Source organism: Mastigoproctus giganteus, chromosome 13 (genome assembly GCF_048544385.1).
Source record: "Mastigoproctus giganteus isolate SK-2022 chromosome 13, ASM4854438v1, whole genome shotgun sequence".
Lineage (NCBI taxonomy): Eukaryota > Metazoa > Arthropoda > Arachnida > Uropygi > Thelyphonidae > Mastigoproctus > Mastigoproctus giganteus.
In genome coordinates, this window is record NC_143587.1 from 12230350 (window position 1) to 12250916 (window position 20567).

The window sequence follows — 20567 nt, forward strand, 5'->3', positions numbered from 1 at the left end:
TGCTGTTGGTAACATCTTCAGTTGGTCCCACTGTATAGAATTTAAATACTGTCTCAGACCATCATAGTCACCTTTACGAAAGCAAAAACCCTTCCCTTTACCTCTGATGGTAGTTACCTCCTTGAGTAAATCCCACTTCAGCACACTGTGACATTTATATAGATTATAAAATATTTAATGGTAAAGGTCTCATGCTAATAGGTAGAATGACTAACATATATGTTAGTGCAAAAAGATCATTTTAACGTAGCCATCTACGAAAGTAGTTAAATTAATTAATTAAATTGGCACTGTTTTGGTTATATCTCATATTGTGAATACCTCCATGAGTTAGCATTAGCAAAGGCATATGATGCAAGAAAACAAGCTTATATAGAATCAGCCACAAAAAAAAAAAAAAAGCCTTATTTCACCCATCCACTCGCTCCAAACGTTTGTCAAGTTCTGCCTTGAATCTATTTAAGCTATCAACTTCTACAACAATAGATGGAAGTTTGTTCCAGCAATCAACCACCCGCTGGCTAAAGGCAAACTTTTGCACATCTATCCTACAACTGTCTTTCCTCAATTTGAATTTATGCCCTCTCAGGCGATTATTCTGAGAAAGAGGAAGAATCCCACCAGCATGCCATGGTATTGTACTACCTCAAATAAGTAACACTTCACCAGTGGAAAAGACTACTGTTACTTATTCTCAACAGATACCACCACCCAGACGGCACCGTTTAAAAGCTTGTTGGTTTCTGCTTGGTGGGTGGGCAGGTACCCTGGTGTTGCAATAGTGACAACTCAGTTATGAAGTATAACTTCACAATATGAGAGATGCCTGATGGTGTGCAGTGATATAGACTATAAAATATTTAAGGGCAAAGGCCTCATGCTATGAGGTAGAATGACTAACATATATTTTATGGTCTATATCACTGCACACCATCGGGCATCTCTGATATTGTGAAGTTATACTTCATAACTGAGCTGTCACTATTGCAACTCCAAGGTACCTGCCCACCCACCCACCGAAGAGAAGCCAACAAGCTTTGAAACGGTGCCTTCTCGGTGGTTGTATCCGCTGAGAATAAGTAACAGTAGTCATCTCCACTGGTGAAGTGTTACTTATTCGAGGTAGTACAATACCATGGCAACTCATGAAGATATTCACTATATGAGATATAACCAAAACGATGCCAATTTAATTACTTTGGTAGATGGCTACATTAAAATGCTGCTTTTGCACTAACCTATACGTAAGACATGGTTTATATTTAAATGGTGCACATATATAAAGAGCAAAAAATAAAATAAAATGGGCAGTTGCTATGGTCTTACATACACCATTAAAGAAACTGGGTGCAACAATCTTGTGTATGGATGCTCAAACATTGGTGTAGACAAATTACAAACTGCATCTAATACATCTATTGTGACCATAGACAGATATCTCTTCAACTATAGAAAATTTCAGGTCTGCAATGATCCTAGGCCTTTCCTGATATACAACTGTTTTAAAATAATCTCAGGGAATAAAAGCATAATTAAGTCTGATGAGCTTGAAGAACATTCCAGCACTGCTACAGGCAATCTGCCAAACCATATTCTAAAACTCATTACAAAGTATCCAGTTGCACTATTTTGCTAAAAATTGCTACATACCCACTGAGGTATGTAACAACTACAGAGTAAGAGTATTTTCCCCCAAATGAGATAGGTATCAACTTTCATGCCATCAAAGATCATGAATTTTTGAGAAGTTACTTTATTGTGATGAATACCACATCATAATCGTTGGAATGTTCATCTATCCAACATGGTTTCTTATTCATTAAATAGTGAAATGAATGTTTAGCATTAGTAAAGGATAAAAGATACAAGGAAGCTAGGTTTTTGCTACATCAGCCAAAAAAAAAAAAAAAAAAAAATCAAATGATATGAGGGATATCATACTTTTCCCACCATTGAAAGGCGCTGATTAAGTTGCCCCTAAATTTCACCAGTACTGTCAAACCTAAACTAAGGAAGGCAGTTTATTCCAGTGGTTGATGACATGCCGACCAAACAATAAACTTCTTCAGGTCCAGTCTGTTACTTTTCCTCAATAGTTTATATCTCCTTGTTTTTGTGCCCCATTTCAATGTGAAAGCTCCATCACCATACACAGCTTACACTTCCCAAGACCACTAGCTTTATATACTGGCCCTAACCGTATGAAAACTGAATGCAACCCGTTGACCACGATGTTTGTTGTTTTTTGGTTTTTAGGAGCATAATCAAGAAGTGTGTGCTACGCACTGCTGCTCATGCCCACCTGGCTACGGAGGCACCGTTGACCACGTGAGATATAAAAGTGCAGAGTTAGTCGACCTATGTAGCATAGATAAGGTGTCGGTAGTTCAGTAGGTAGTAAAATTCCAAGCATGATGGGTAAAAGGAAGGATTTATCGGACTTTGATAAAGGGCAGATTGTGGGCGCTTGATGATCTGGTGTCATGATTTCTCAAACGGCTGAACTGGTGGGGTGTTCAAGAGCCGCCATAGTTAAAGTGTACCAGGACTTGCGTCAAAATGTCAAACAACGACCTGACAGCAAAACTGCAAAGGTCAGCGAAAGGTTGATGTTAGAGGTGAGCGCCAGTTCCGATGACTCGTACAGGCAAACAGGCGCAGCACTGTTGAAGAGTTGACTACCCAATACAACATGGGCCAACCCAGAATAATATCTGGCAAGACCATGCATCACACGCTCACACGTATGGGCTATATCAGCAGACGACCCCCACAGCATCCACTCCTAACCAAGGTTCATCAGCATAAAAGACTCGCCTGGTACAAAGACATGGAAGTTGGATGTTAGAAAACTGGAAGGAGGTGTGCTGGTTGGATGAGTCACATTATTTACTCCACACCGTGGATGGTTGTGTACAGATTTGGCATCAACAACATGAGGCTCTTGATCCATCATGTAAGGTATCAAAAGTACAGGTCGGTGGAGGGAGTTGTATGGTGGGGACATTTTTCACTGGCAGGAACTTGGACCCTTGGTGCATGTGGAACAACGCATCAGTGGTCTCTGCTATCATCAACTGCTTGCTGATTGTGTATACCATATATGAGGAACACAGTTCTGACTTCCAGCATATCAATTGGCCTCTGAACTCCCCTAATATCAATCCCATAGAGCACTTGTGGGACACTATTGAAAGGCATATCAGGCATCTAGATACACCAATCACCTCCACCATACCTGTATTGCTGACTGCATTACACACAGCTTGGTAGGCCATACCTCCCGAACACTTATGACATCTTGCTGAATCAATGCCACTTCGGATTGCTGCTGTACTGAGGGCAAAAGGAGGACCTACAAAGTACAGGCAACCCCCATATAACACAGTACTTCTAACAACACGGTTTTGTTCTAACACGATTGATAAATTGCAGCAATCCTCGCACAACACGGTACTTAAATAACCAGGTTTCGCTCTAACATGGTTTGTGAATTGCTGGAAATCTTGCATAACATGGTATTTTTGAGCTTTTGTGCTGGGAAAACCCTACTATTATTATAGATGTAATTTTCAACATTCCCATTTCATTTTGTGAATCCCCGCTGTTGACTCACTAGTCGTTATCACCTTCATGGTATTTTTCTAAAGCACATTTCTGGAGGTCACTACCAAAAAGCAATAAAAACAATTTGCACTTTCTGGTTCATTGGGCTTTTCTGTTAGTGTAATAAAATATAAACAGGTAGTAAACTCGATCTTCTTGCATTTGCTATAGTACCGATAGCTGGAATTTTGTGGGTTTTCACATTATTATGGTAAAATGTGTTTCCCCTTCCATAAAATATTCAATCATATAAAAAACATAAATAAAATTTCAGAAGCTGATTATCACGTTTGTTGAAACTTGTGCATGCCGTGTTCTTTGTTATTAATTGTTTATCATTTTTACTGTTTTAAATTTTACAACCAAAAAAAAAAAAAAAAAGTCAGTGAACAGAAATATCAATTAGTATGTACATATTACGTACGTATTTATTAAGCTATGTAAGTAAGCATAAATTTATTTTTATTTTGCTAACTGGAAGGCGCCTCCGTAGCCAGGTGGGAAGGAGCAGCAGTGCGTAGCACACGCTTCTTGATTAGACCGGGGTTCGAGCCCGTCACCACCAAACACGGAGGATGCGGAAAGGTCATTCAGGGAATGACCACCGCATATCCCGGAGCAATATGGCCTTAGTTGCTAATGCTCCTAAAAACCAAATAACAACAACAACAGCTAACTGAAAAATATTCTTCAGATTTTCCCGTGTCATTTAAAGTGAGGGTCCACTGTATTTTCTTGGGAGTTCCCTGGGTTAGGTTCTGTGCTATTGAACTTGTGCTTTTTTGAGACCATAAAAATAATTGTGACTTCAAAGCGTTGCAGTTTGTGACTTTTAAAGAGAGCAGAAGGTACACAAAATTTAGATGCTGCTTAGCAGCAATGAAGATGAAGAAAATTAAATGAATGTACATTATCTCACATAAAAGTATCGCAGTTTGTAAGGTAAGACTTTTTTTTTTTTTTTTTTTACGAAAACCCCAAACATGAGAGACATTAGAACTTATAGTACTTAGTACTGTGCTTGAGGTGGAAGTTGAGAAGATGAAAGAAGATATTTTTTGACATTAGACGAACTAATGTAGACTGTAATTTTCAGGAAATATGCGCGAAGGAAGGTTGTTCCAGAAAACGGCAATTGAATGAATAAACAAGGAAGATAAAAAGTTGGTTCTGTGAGTTTGAAGTTGGGCAGTAAATGGATGTTGGCTGGTGGCGTCACGTGTTCGGACTATTCTGAAAGAGAGAGTGCGAATTATAGAAGCCCATTCAGAAGAACAGTGCCCATGGAAGTATCTGTAGAAAAGGCGTGCAGCACACACAGTAAGTTTATGAGAGAGTGAGTGGAGAGACTCTGTTGGAGAGGATTCATTAATTAATCTAACTACCCTCTTCTGAATGGAATATAGAAGCAACAGAGAGGTTTTGGGGGCACCACCCCCAGATGTGGGAACAATATTCCATGGTAGGGCGGATTTGCGATTTGTACAGAATGAACAGCTGTTTGGAAGAAAAGTAACGCCGAGAGTCAAAGAGAAAATCAAGTTTTTTTGATGAAGAGGAAGCATATTTGTAATGTGCTTGTGCCAAGAGAGATTAGAAGTCAGGGTAATCCCAAAAGAGATATATCATTTTGCCTAGAAATCGGAAAGTCACCAAAGATAAGCATAGGAGCAGAAGAATCCTTTTTGCGAGATATAAGACAAGACTGAGTTTTGGAAGGACTGAAATCAACTGAGTTGTCTTTGCCCCACTGAAGGATTACCTGGAGATCAGCATTTAAGGAATTGGGAACGGATATTCGAGTAAGTTGAAGCTAATTGAGCAGGGCAAGGTTTCTCACAATGGAAAGTGGAATGCAATGTGCTATCATCGGCAAAACTACGGATAGGATTTACAGTTAATGGAAGAAGGTCATTAATATACAAGAGGAAAAGAGTGGGGAAAAGAACTGAACCTTGGGGGACACCAGCATTAGTGGAAAGAGTTAGAAGACAGAGAGCCATCTACCATCACCCTCAGTGAGCAATCAAAAAGAAAACTGGATAACCAATTACAAAAAACAGTTGGCAAAAAATAAGAAGGAAGCTTGTTTAGAAGATCTCTATACCAAACATGATTGAAAGCCTTTAAGATGTCAAGATCTGTTTGTTTGTTTGTTTGTTTGAGGATTTATTGGTCACATTGGCAACTATGACCACAGTGCACCATACATACAGTAACTATGCATGGCATTTCTTCTCAAATAGAGAAAATGGAAAAAAGGAACCAGAAAGTAATTTTTTTTAGCTAACTAAAGGAGGTGATATACTTTAATCATCTTGAGAAAGTTATAAATGCTTGAGACATTTGTTTCATTGTTTAAAAGTGAGGTAAGTGTAGGATCTTTTGTTGGGGCTGAAGTGCAAAGATTCTGGCGTCAAGAGCAACTGCTTGTGTTTCACCGAACTTTTCCATTGAATTTGTCCATAAATGGGTAACGTAAGCCAGAATATCACCAATGGATCAACACTAATGGAATCCATACTGGAGATCATTGATCAGATGGAAAGTTTCTAGGTAGTTTAAGGATTAGCGGTTAATTGATTTCTCCATTACTTAGAAAGAGTAGAAGTAATTGTAATGGGACGATAACTGGATGGGAGCTATTTGTCACCCTTTTTAGGAACTGGCTGGATGTGAGCAAATTTCCAAGCAGAAGGAAAAAACACCTTTGGAATAAGAAAGTGAAAAAAGGCGGCAAAGAACAGGAGTGAATTCAGGAGTGCAGGTTTTGAGAACAAGTGGAGAAATACCATCAGGATCTGGAGCTTTCTTAGCATCAAGATTCATTAAAATCCTTCTGACATCCTTTTGACGGAAGACCACAGGAGGTATTGAATGGAGTGTGTTGGGAATGGTGGGAGGTGTTTTACCAAAATTATTAATACAGGAGTTGGAAGAAAAATTGGTTGCTAGCAGCAGGTAAGCTTTTATCGTTGGCTGAAGTGACAACAGAACCATCTGGTTTTGACAGAGGTGGGCAAAAGTTGTGGCCAATAGCTTTGGCAAGAGGCCAGAATGCTCAGCTACCGTTAGGGCAAGAAGCAAGTTTTCTACTCTTAGCCTGTTCAAAATCTAGTTCGGACTGATTAATAACTGCTTTACAATTGTTGCGAACTTTGATGTAGGCAGAAAATGAAACTGAAGAATTGGGAAGAAGACAATTACGATATGCAATGTTCTTCTCTTGAACAGCCTTAGCACATTTATTGGAAAACCAACGTTTAGATAAAGGATGAGATTTTAATGTGGAGTGTGGAATAAAGGATTCCATTCCTACAAGAATAATTTCACTGACATGACCTTTGCAAACGTTGACATCAGAAGTTTTGAAACAATAATCCGACCAAGGAAAAGAAGAAAAGAAATCTCGCAGGTAATCCCATTTTGCATTCTTGTAATGCCAAACAATACAACGTTGGGAATAGCCATGAGATCAAGGCTCCATTGGAGAAGAGACAATCACCAAGTTGTGATCTGAGGTGCCTAAAGGACCACTCACTTTGACCATGTTCTTAGAAGGGTTGTTTGTGAGAAAAAGCTCAAGTGTGTTGGCTGTATGGTTAAAATTGTCCGGGATTCTTGTAGGTAAATGAACACTCTGCACAATGTCATTAGTAATTGACAAAGCCTCAGCATCTCTACCAGCTGGGTTGGTGTGACTAGAAATCAGAAGCCAGCTGGAATTGTGAACATTAAAATCACCAAGGAAAATTACTTCACTGTTAGGAAAGTTGGACTGGAGAAAGTCAAGTTGCAAAGAGAGGAAGTCAAAGATTTTCAACTGATTAGTGGAGTTGGGAGAATGGTAGAGACAACACTATATTTTACAGAATGGGGTAGAGAGATTTTAAGCCAGAGAAGATCGAAAAATGGAGATTCCAAATTACCAATTCTCTGACAGGGAATATCAGAATGGACATATGCACAAGTACCACCTTTGAGGTGAAAGGAATCATATGGCAATCAATTTGGGCAACTGAGATGAGCAGTAGTTGAATCAACCAATAACTGAGATTCTGTCAGAAAAAGTAAATGGAGTTTGGCAGACTGCAAGTGGAAATTGACATCATTGAGATTAGAACTGAGACCATGTATATTTTTGAAAAGAACTAGGAAGTGTTTGGGAGGTTTAGATCTTTTCACAGATAAGTTTACTCTATTAGTTTGACAATTCATGATGTACTGAATAGTAAGAAAAAGTGGTCGGGGGAAGGGGAGCATGCTATATGAATTAATGAAATTTTTAGAAATGGTGTACACATGGTAAGAATGGGGTCCGGAAAATTGATCGCCAGCAATTTACCGGCGCATCAGTTTATCGCATAAACAATTTACAGCCACTTCAATTTATCTCATTTTACCGTCTAGAAGCAACGAGATGTGTTTGGTCAAATCATAAAAAGTTTCTGCCTTAAGCTATGATTAGCATATTTTTTGGAATTAGCATTAGCATTAGTAGAGGCATATGATGCAAGAAAGCAAGCTTATTCAGCATCAGCCAAAAAAAAAAAAAAAAAAAAACAAAAACACACACACACCACTCCCATTTCACACCTCCGTTCGTTCGAAATACCTGTCCAGTTGAGCTTTAAATTTGTTTAGGCTATCAACTTCAACAAGTAATGGAAGTCGGTTCCACCAACCAACCACCCGCTGGCCAAAGGCAAATTTCCTCACATCTATCCGACATCCGTCCTTCCTCAATTTGAATTTATGCCCTCTGAGGTGATTATTCTGAGCAAGATGAAGAATCCCATTGGCATTGAGCATGCTCAAACCATTCAAAGCCTACACCTCTATCAGATCACCTCGCCGGTGCCTAGTCTCCAGACTCTGTAATTTGCAAAACTTAGCCTTTCTTCATAAGAGCAACCCTTTGTTCCATTCACTAATCTTGTTGCCCTTCTCTGTACCCGTTCCAGCAGCTCTACATCCTTCTTGAAATGAGGCCTCCAGACCTGTATACAGTACTCAAGATGTGGCCTAACCATTGCCTTATACAAGGGAATAATCACCTCCTTATCCCTGCTAGAAAAATTCCTGTATATCATTGACAAGACACCATGAGCTACTCTTGCTGCTCGTCTGCACTGCTCAGAGAACTTCATATCTGCCTGCACAATTACCCCCAGGTCCTTTTCATTCTCCACCACTGTCAGTGTAGTACCGCAGAGTTGATACGTTGCTCTGGGGTTGCTGTTTCCCATATGTAGTACTTTACATTTGTCAATGTTAAACTTCATTTGCCACCTCTCAGCCCATCTGTTCAACCTTTCCAGATCCTGTTGCAGCAGCATAGCGTCAGTAGTGTCCTTAACAACCCTGCCAACCTTAGTATCATCTGCAAACTGGGACATTAAACTTGATATACCATCATCAATATCATTCATAAACACCGAAAACAACAACGGACCCAACACTGAACCCTGAGGAACTCCACTAATAACATTAGTCCACGTTGAGCAGTGTCCATTGATTACCACTCTCTGTCTTCTGCCACTCAACCATCCCCTTATCCATAGCAGCAATTTGCCTCCAATGCCACACTGCTCCAATTTGTGCAGCAGTCTTCCATGTGCAACAGTATCAAAAGCCTTTCTAAGATCCAAATATATAATATCAAAGTTATTCCCTGCATCCAGTTCTTTTGTGACTACATCATAGTATCCAATCAAATTGGTCAGGCAAGACCTGCCCTTAACAAAACCATGCTGCGTCTCAGCTATAACTGAATTCTTGTCTAGATGATCCTGCAGTGCTTCTTTAACCAGTGCCTCCATTAATTTACCTGGAACAGAAGTTAAACTAACAGGTCTATAATTACTTGTGTCAGCCTTTGATCCTCCTTTGTGAATTGGTGTTACATTTGCACATCTCCAGTCTATGGGTACCTCCCCTGAGTCCAAAGAAGCTCTCATAATTATGGCTAGGGGTTTGCTTACTTCCTTTGCTGCCTCCTTTAATATAACTGGATAGATCCCATCCACCCCAGGTGCCTTTTTTATGTTTATCCTCAACAATCTCTCCTCCACTCTCCTCTCAGTTATTAAAAAATCATCCAGCTCACTGCCAATGTTTACTTTACCTACATCATTCTCCTTCCTGAATAACTCCTCATGCGTGAATGTAGATGCAAAATTCTCGTTTAGATTGTTAGCCACCTGAGCAGGATCCTCAACTGTTGAACCATCAATATCCAGTGGATCAATCTGATTCATCCCTTTCCTTCTTGAGTTTAAATATGTAAAGAACTCTTTTCTGTTTTTCTTTGCATCCTTTGCCAAGGATTTTTCGTAGTCTGCCTTTGCCTGCCTAATCTCCTTTGTGACTTGGTTACAGACCAACTTATATCTATCATAGGCTTCCATGTCACCCATTAATTTGTATGTATCCCATGCATTTTTCTTCTCTGCCACATGTCTCATTAGTTCATCTGACAACCAATGTTTACTTTACCTACATCATTCTCCTTCCTGAATAACTCCTCATGCGTGAATGTAGATGCAAAATACTCGTTTAGATTGTTAGCCACCTGAGCAGGATCCTCAACTGTTGAACCATCAATATCCAGTGGACCAATCTGATTCATCCCTTTCCTTCTTGAGTTTAAATATGTAAAGAACTCTTTTCTGTTTTTCTCTCCTAAATTAGGCCTAAACCTTGAACAATATTTCTTAGTTGGTATGTAAAACCTGGTAGCCTCCAAGATTAGTTCCTTGAATGCTTCCCATTTTGAGTTTGCTGTTGGTAACATCATCAGTTGGTCCCAATGTATAGAATTTAAATACTGTCTCAGACCATCATAGTCGCCTTTACGAAAACAAAAAATCTTCCCTTTACCTCTGATGGTAGTTACCTCCTTGAGTAAATCCCACTTCAACACACTGTGATCACTGCCACCTAGTGGTTCATTTATCTGCAGATTCTTAATGCATGAAGAATCACTACTGATAATCAGATCAAGAGTATTGCTCCCTCTTGTTGCCTCACGAACATGCTGATGTAGAAAACAATCATCCAATAAATCCACAAAAGCCTTGCTAGTGTGCGAGTGACCAACCCACAAATTCCAGTCAATATCTGGGAAATTAAAATCCCCCATTATAAGACTCTCTGATTTACTGGCCCACTCTATTTCCCTGTACAATATCTTATTATACTCATCAGTCATTAGGCCTATTGCACACTCCTACTCTCAATTTTGATTTCCCTATGCTTATGTCACACCAAACTGACTCGACACTGCCCTGTCCATCGATGTCGACTGGCTTCACTTCCTTGGACTTTATGTGTTTCTTAACTAATAGCATAACCCCTCCTCCCCTCCTGTCTATCCTTTCTATACACATTGTATTCCCCAAATTCCAGTTCCGCATTACTTATATCTGTGTGACACCACGTCTCTGATATCCAAACAATATCTGCCTTTGATGTTTTGAGCAATACCTCAATTCATCAAATTTATTTACCAAACTCCTAGTACACGCAGGTATACATGCACCTGTTTCTATTCTTAGCTACCCTAACACAACCCATGTGTTTACTTGTAAAAAAGAACAAAGTATTAACGAAATGTGCATTGAACAATATTTAAGTGGAAGTGATCTGGGCAACAATTCTATGAACCATGAGGGAATATCTTCAAATTTGATTAAAATTTTATTAAAAACACTAGCCAGGTGATTAAAATTTTTTAATCGCTTGGCTGGTGTTTGAGTGTAATTATTGCAGTATGAGGGAATAGTACGGAAATAAAAAAAAATACACGTATGGAAATATGTAATTTAATAGGTAGATTATGTATTTTAATAATTATGTGTATCACAAAAATAGTAAAAAATCCATTATTTGAACAATATAACAATTGGTTAATTTTAAAATAAACTAATTATAACATTAGGTATGTCATAATACACTGCAAAAATTCAAAATGAATGTTTATGCAATCTTCAGAATCAGTCACGTTGGGATAATTAATTACTAAGAAACTAATATTTACAACACAGTATGTAAATTATGAATAAGAAATATTATGCGCTATACCTCTTAGATAATCAACAATATCACCCCGTTCATCGTATGCACTAACAAGCCTTTTAATTCGTTCATCACAATTGCGATAATTCTTTTTTTTTGTTGCCCAGATCACTTCCACTTAAATATTGTTCAATGCACATTTCGTTAATACTTTGTTCTTTTTTAATGCAATCGATAAATTTCCAAATGTTGGGATGATAAGCAGTGACTTTTTCCTCAAATCCTCTATGCCACCCTTCAACAGAATTATTCATTCTTGGTAATCCTTCAAGAACAAGCTAGCGTACGTTCCACATTTCATGAAATGAGTTTTTCCTGACGCTTCGCTAATTTTGCTTTAAATATGCAAATTTTGGCAGCAATTGCATTTGTGCCCACTCCAATTTTGATGGTCGTTTTTTAAGTGCGAAAATGGTGTTTTTCCTCCAGAATTGCAAGAAGTTGTTGATTATTTTAAGGATACATGGATTGGACGCCTAACCAGACGACATCTTTGTCGACCACCAAAGTATTCCCATGAAATGTGGAACGTACGCCAGCTTGTTCTTGAAGGATTACCAAGAATGAATAATTCTGTTGAAGGGTGGCATAGAGGATTTGAGGAAAAAGTCGCTGCTTATCATCCCAACATTTGGAAATTTATCGATTGCATTAAAAAAGAACAAAGTATTAACGAAATGTGCATTGAACAATATTTAAGTGGAAGTGATCTGGGCAACAAAAAAAAGAATTATCGCAATTGTGATGAATGAATTAAAAGGCTTTTTAGTGCATACGATGAACGGGGTGATATTGTTGATTATCTAAGAGGTATAGCGCATAATATTTCTTATTCATAATTTACATACTGTGTTGTAAACATTAGTTTCTTAGTAATTAATTATCCCAACGTGACTGATTCTGAAGATTGCATAAACATTCATTTTGAATTTTTGCAGTGTATTATGACATACCTAATGTTATAATTAGTTTATTTTAAAATTAACCAATTGTTATATTGTTCAAATAATGGATTTTTTACTATTTTTGTGATACATATAACCAGTGGTGAGCTATGGTGGGCTTGCAAGAGACCACTGTTATTTTTTTTTAAATTTTGCGAGCCCATTGTTGAGACGATCATTTATTTTACAAACAAAATCCTAAATGCACAATTATTGAGTATCCAGAGCCAAAACTACGGTGGGGCAAACGGGGCCCCATTCCCAGCATTTTAATGGCGCAATCGATCGGATATATATTTTAAAACTGCTTCATTTTTGATTTAATTACAGTCGGACTTCTGTTTAATCAACTTCTTTATACCGAATTTTTTAAAATTCCCCTTGGTAATTACATTTAAAATACAGTAGTTTCCGTAGAACGAAAATTATTTCCATGTAACGAACAGATTAGGAGAGACAACTTTGTATGCATTGTTCTCACCTCTGGCCTTTAAGTAATCACAAAGCGCAAATTAAGGGTGAAAGGGATTACCGTTCTACATTGTTAGTGCTGTCCATAAAACTTATGCAGCCGCATTCCGAGAAGTCATGCTAGTCAATGTTTTCCATAGCCAATCAGAGGATTAAGAAGATATCCGACATGGATAATAGCCTCTGGTCAACCTGTGTTGCGGTTCCCCTTTACTTCGACAAACGGGCGTATGTTTTTCGGTTGATTTTTTGATTTGGTAGTTGTTGGCGCATCGGCTTCTGTGGCCATATTGCACCTCCCAAGGTTTTTGCAGTACTTTGATCCAAGCCCGAGGCGGGAATCGAACCTGCGACCTTTGGGTTGCCGGGTAGGTACTTTACCCACTCGGCTAGCCCGGTCGGCATGTTTTTCGGAGAAGTGAGTGATCCATGCCTTCCAGTAAATTTCTCCTGTCTTTGTTTACATGGTCACAATAACTGAATAATTCCGATATTTTGCACAGTATATGCATATATTGCATATTTTGCACAAAGAACTAGTGACAGTAGCAAAGTAGGGGAGACTGATTGAGGAAAGTAAGATATTATATAAACTTTAAGAAGATGAAATGTTGAAAGATTTTGAAACTTTGTCGATCCTTTCATTGCATAGAAAATGTTCTAAACTATAATGGCATACAGGCAATAATTTAAAAAAAAAAAAAAAAAACTGTATTACCAATCTTAAAAAAACTAGTGCGAATTAAGAATGATTGCTAAAGAACTTTATGTGGAAACTACAAAGATCCGTCATGTGTTCGGGCTATGAAGAGCAGCTTGTAGCTTGCACTGCGCAAACATTTTGGATCAGATGCCGCCGTAGCCCAGTGGTCAGGCGCGTGGGTGCATAAGTACACGTGCCTTGAGTTGTTGTTATTTGGTTTTTAGGAGCATTAGCAACTAAGGCCATATTGCTCTGGGGATATGCGGTGGTCATTCCCTGACCTTTCCACATCTTCCGTATTTAGTGGTTACAGGCTCGAACCCCAATCTAATCAAGAAGAGTGTGTGCTACGCACTACTGCTCCTGCCCACCTGGCTACGGAGGTGCCGTGCCTTGAGTGACTCGAGTTCAAGCACCCTGACTACTCAATACGGTGCCGTTTCTTGTATTCTCTCTACTTTGTGAACTCCTCTGATGGTATGGTCACCCTGGAGTATAAACAGAAAATTTATTTTTTATTTGGGTTTGTTAAAGCGACTTTTAAATCTGGAATTTCTTAACCATTTAGCACTATGGATCGACATCCTGCAAGAGCTCTCTTACATTTCAGAAGCTTTACAGATTCACTATGGCAAACGCAGATAAATTAATTATTCGAACTATCAATGCTATTGCTAATTTGAAAAATTCTGAAGGAAAATATGAAGCTAAAATTGAGAGCATGTTGAAGTGGAAAGAATTTGAAGGAATCAAAATCGAAAGTAAGAACAGTAAAATTACCTCGTGACAAGTTATTAAATGCATTATTTTATCCTTAAAGGACAAGTTATTAATGCAACAGGGTGATTTTAAATTAAATAAAGAAAATAATCATACCATTGAAAGAAATTTTAAACATATTCTACCAGAAATCGTGGAATTTAAAAGAACTTTTGTCTCAGTGGCAAGACTGAAAACCGAATAAGAATTTTTTTTTTTTTTTTTTTTTTTTTTTGATTTGGTAGTTGTTGGCGCATCGGCTTCTGTGGCCATATTGCACCCCCCAAGGTTTTTTTTTTTTTGCAGTACTTTGATCCAAGCCCAAGGCGGGAAACCCGCGACCTTTGGGTTGCCGGGCAGGTACTTTACCCACTCGGCTAGCCCGGTCGGCTAAGAAATTTGTATTTTGATAAAATATGAAATAAAAATTAATAACCATTGCGATTAGCAGTGCTGAAACTGAGCGAGCTTTCAGCATAATGAATAATATCATGTGAATGAATGAATAATGTTGAAAATTAAACACGTTGCAGATGGTGAGACCATACATCTAAATGGAAAACCATTGATTCAATTTGATCTGGATCGTTATGTCAATATTAATAAACAAGTAAATTTCATATGGCAATTTTTAAAAGAAAATTTTCTTGAATATTTGTGCAATATTTTTTTCATGTAATCTGTGATTTTTGTGTACCTTTTCTAGAACAGTGTTTTTTTATGTAATATTTGTTTTTATATTCTAGAATGTTTTGTGATAATTCGTTATTTGTAATATGGGAAATATTTTTGTTATTTTTTATTTGCAATATTATCATAAATATGTATCCATTATATTTCCCTAGTTGCAAAAAAAAGAATAAAAAAGTCGCATGGCTGCTAAGCACAAGCAGTAGATGGTTTTATGTGAAACATTCTTCGCGTCCCTATATGACGTCACATGGTTGTGACGTCATACTATTCAAAAATTTCAAAGTTAGAACTCGAGATTCATACTGGTCACGAAAAATGCATTACGTACTCTAATCTAATCTGAGCGTTGGAAGCACCTCTGGCAGACGCCGCGGGTGACATCACTTCCGTGACCGATCAGATTTACTCGGTAGGTACCCCCCCACCTCCAAAAGGATGTTTCACATCAAAAAGTCGGCAAAAGGGCAAGCCCATTGTTAAAATATTCACAGCTCACCACTGTATGCAACTATTAAATTACATAATCTACCTATTAAATTACATATTTCCATACATGTGTTTTTTTTTTTTTTTTTTATTTCCGTACTATTCCCTCATAGTTCATAGAATTCCAAAAAATATGCTAATCATAGCTTAAGGCAGAAACTTAAATAAAAAAATAACTTTTTATGATTTGACCAAACACATCTCATTGCTTCTAGACGGTAAAATGCGGTAAATTGCTGGTGGTAAGTTGTTTATGCGATGGTAAATTGCTTGCAATCAATTGCTGGTGGTAAATTGCTGGTGATAAATTTTTCTAGACTCCGTAAGAATATACCCAGATCTTTGTATTAATGTGGCCTCGACAATGCTCCCCGCACACACACACTACTCGGACTCCCTCCAGTCACTATCTGGCAGAGTAGAGGTAGCAAGATTAAACACTAGCTGATCCGGAAGCCTCCTAAAGAGTTACCAATAGGTTTGGTTCAGTGACTCTAGCGGCCAGCCCGTGAATACCTTTTTAGAGCTGTACTCTCGAAATGTAAGGAAGATTGGATCTCGCCATGATGTTCATCATAAGGGGCTCACATCTGGTGAGTATGGGCTTGGCACATCCAGGGTTCTGATCTGGATATAATCATTCTTCTCTTCCTTGGTGATTCCTTTCTATCTCTCTCTCTCTCTCTCAGGGTAAAAGGGAAATTTTTTTTTTTTGGTTGGTGCAGCATAAGCCTCAGGTTTCCTTGCACCATATGGCTAATAATAATAATAATAATAACCTCAAAAGTCATCAGTCATACTGCATGATGGAAGAGAGATGGGGAAGGGTTGACCGGAACTTAGCTCTGGAGACTAAACATGGGTTCCATCACTTAAAGCCTCCAATAAGCAAAGTAGCAGTATTGCACTGGTATTGCTAGTATTGCCTGGTAACACAGAGGGGCAGCAGTCCTCCGTGGTGTGTCCGCCACACCTCAACCCCTGCTTACGTTGGTCACACCTGTGTGGTCACCCACCGTGTGCTTGTTGCTTGTGCATGGAGGTTATACCCAGGATTACTAACAGTCCCACCATCCTGAAGGTCAAAGCAGAGGATTTGACTGTCACAGACCGTCTGGACTTTGCTGAAATTGGGTCCAATTAACTTGAATGTCACCCAAATATCAGTTCCATCAGCGTTTTAGACTCTCAGGTAGCAAGTACAGTTTGTCTAGCAGATCTGAGATAATGTCTGTGGCAACCTCAAGGACCAAGTTACTACTATTATAAAAATAAAGTTAAAATATTAGGTTATTACTACTATAAAAATTAAGTTTCCGAGAGTTATAAAAAAAAAATTTAAAAAAAGGCGTATTTTTGTTAGCTTTTGGAATGTAACCCCCTTTTTGTACTGGTTCTTAGTTCCGTATAACACGGTTTCACATTACATGGGATTTTGTAGGAACCAAACTACCATGTTATACTAGGGTTACCTGTATTAGATAGGTGGTCATAATTCAGGGATCCCTCAGTGTATATCTAAATTGGACGGCCCCCCCCACCAGAAAATGCCTATTTTTTTTAAGTTATTTAACCTATAAATTCAGTCTATTCTCATATGGATTTCCCATTGCAGAATTGAACACAAAATTTAAAATGAGGTCTCACCATTGCTTGTATAATGGAACTGTAACCTCCTTCTCCTTAAATTAGGAAGGAAATTAAATTTCTTTTTTCAGGGATGCCAAAAAGAAAAAAATAAATAAATAAAATAATAATATATATATATATATATATATATATATATATATACACACAGTAAACCCCCGCTATTCGCGGTATCTGTATTCGCGATCGCTAATTTAATATAAAATGAAACCTAAAAAAAATGTGAATTTTAAGGGGCCGTGAATATTTTCTGCCATAAAAAAACATGGACGTGGCTAAAATTATCTTTCCCTGTCAAAACAGCGCTCAGTGGGTGGGGGGGGATGACAAAATCGCGAGCGTGGATGTTTCTTGCTAATCCTTGTTCAGTATGTGTTATGCGCTTGTCATGGAAGGTTTCATCGTTTGCTTTTAATTTATACGCTTATAAATTGAATAAATTTATCAATTTATAAATTGATATGCTTACAAAAGTGATAAATCTACCGTTTTGCAGTTTAAAACAGACTTTTTCGAGTGTGTTAACGGAAGAAAGTGACTTTATTGTGGACAAGTTCTTTCTAACCCGTACAAAAATATAGCTACGAATAACAAGGGAAATGTGAAAATATCAAAGAAGGTGATGACATTAGTGAATAAAATTGAGTTATTAGACAAAATTTCTAATGGTGAAAGTGTCTCCTCAGTGGCAAAACATTATAAAATCAATGAGTCAATGGTGCGATCGATCAAAAAATCGGAAGAAAAAATCCGGTGTCCGTGAAAACACGCTAATTGCTTAAAAGATTTGCTCTGTAACTCGTGATGTTAAATTAGGAAAAATGGAAAAAGCTTTAAATCTGTGGATATATGACCAAACTCAAAATAAAATTCCGTTAAGTTCACTCATCATTCGTGAAAAAGCAAAACTCCTTTATCAACACTTTAGCGAAACTGGTGATAGCACTGGCGGGATAAGTTTTTTTGTTAGCAAAGGCGCTGGTTTGAAAGATTTGTTTGAAATTTCTAATAAATATTACATTTAATATTAAATTGTTTCTTATTTTCATTTCGATGCCATATGCTTGCATTTCACTATGTACATAGTCATATTATGAAGGTACATATAATACACACACAGACAAAATTTTAGATTAGTTTTTCTTCATATGTTGGAACGGAACCCCTTTATTACTCTGGGAGCCATAACTCAGTATTCGCGACATTTCTCAGGAACGTAACCCCCGCTATTCGCGGGGGGGTTTACTGTATATATAATTTTTTTTTTTTTTTTTTTTTACTTATTTTGGCAAGCTGATGGCTAAAACTCATTTGTCATCCTGATCTATATTGTATATAAGCAGAATGGCTGCCATATGGAACCATTAATAAGCATGATAAATTCATCCTAGATGGATTTCAAGATTGTTTATTATGATGGATCTTGGGAAATAAAATATTAATGAAATTCATTAGAAGTTCTCTGGTTGCCTATTATTTCTGCTTAACGGGCAAAGAACAATTTATTTTTTCTAGTTCCACATGTAAGAATATAGACAACTTAAGAAACAAGAAAATTTTTATATAGAAGCAAAGGGCTCTCTTGCATTTATACTTCACAACTATTCTTTAGTACAATATTTTATTTTTGAAAATGGCCTTTGAAAAGTCCATTTTTGTTCACAAAATGTTTACCCAATAAAATGATCTTGTTGCTCTTCTCTGCACCCATTACAATAGATTCACATCCTACAGTTAGGCTTCCATACCTTCATGCAATACTCAAGATGTGGCCTAATCACTGCCTTACAGAGCAGGAAAATAGCCTCATTATTTCTGCTTTAAAAAAAATTCCTATATATTATTGACAAAATCCCACAAGCTGTCATAGCCCATCTGTACTGCTCAGAGAAATTCATGTCTAACTGCACATGAATTATGGAATTACTCATATGCAGTAATATGGTATGCCATATTACTGCATATGGGTAATTCCAGAATAACATATCCATTTTTTCCAGAATAACATTGACATAATGCAAGAGTAATATGTTATGCCATATTACTCTTGCATTTGTCAATGTTAAACTTCTCAGCCCATCTGCTTAACTTTTCTAGTGCTTGTTACAGTAGCATACCTGATTACTGTCATTAACCACCTTGCCAATCTTTGTATCATTTGCAAACTTAGACATTAAGTCTGACATATCAATATCAAATTTAACCACCAATCTTATTAATAAATATCGAAAACAAAAACTGGCCCAGTAATTAACCGTGGAGTACTCCACTATAACATTAATTCAAGAAGAGCAGCACCTATTAATAACCGTATTCTCTCTTCTCCTACCGAACCACCCCTTTATCCATAGCCCCTATGCCACATTGCTGTTATTTATACAGCAGTCTTGCTCTGTGGAATATTATCAAAAAAAAAAAAAAACATTCCTGAAATCTAAGTATACGATGTCAAAATTATTTTTGCATCCTGTTTCTTTGTTACAGAATCATAGTATCCAATCAATCTGTTAGACAAGATTGCTCCTTAAAAATATCCATGCTGTGACTGCAATATCTCAATCCTGCTTTAACCAGTGATTTCATTACTTTCCCTGGAATAGAAGTCAAACATACAGGTGTATAAATACTCACTTCACCCTTTGATTCTCCTTTGTGAACTAGGGATACACTTGCACGTCTTCAGTCCATAGAAACCCCCTCTGAATCCAAGGATCTCTCATAATTATAGCCAAATACCCATCTACCACAGATGCCTTGTTCACGTTTAGCCTCGGCAACCTCTCTTCCACTTTTCTCTCAGTTATCACGAAATCAGTCCCCTCTTAGAATTTGATATACTTCTGGCATCCCCATCCCTAAAAAATTCCTCATGTGTGAACATAAATGCAAATATCTCTATTCAATTTTTCAGCAACCTGAGCAGGATCATCAACAGTTATACAATTCATACCCAATGGACCAATGTGATACATCCCTTCGTGTTTATATAAGAACAAGTCTTTCCTACTTTTCTTTGCCAGATACTTCCTGTAATTAGCCTTAGCTTGCCTAACTCTCTTTTTGACTTGATTGCAAATCAGTTTATACCTACTGCAGGTCTCTTTATCACTAGTATCCATCATACAGGTCTTAACTCTTCCAGTAATGGGAAATGCATAGTAAAAAGTGTATCCCCCAAA

The 20567-nt window shown here is 37.7% G+C and overlaps 1 protein-coding gene across 1 annotated transcript in view; it reads right to left on the bottom strand.

Moving 5' to 3' along the window:
• LOC150075769 (apoptosis-inducing factor 3-like) overlaps positions 1 to 20567 on the bottom strand; it is a 217772-nt gene that overhangs the window by 15068 nt on the left and 182137 nt on the right. The gene's annotated exons all lie outside the window — the stretch shown is intronic.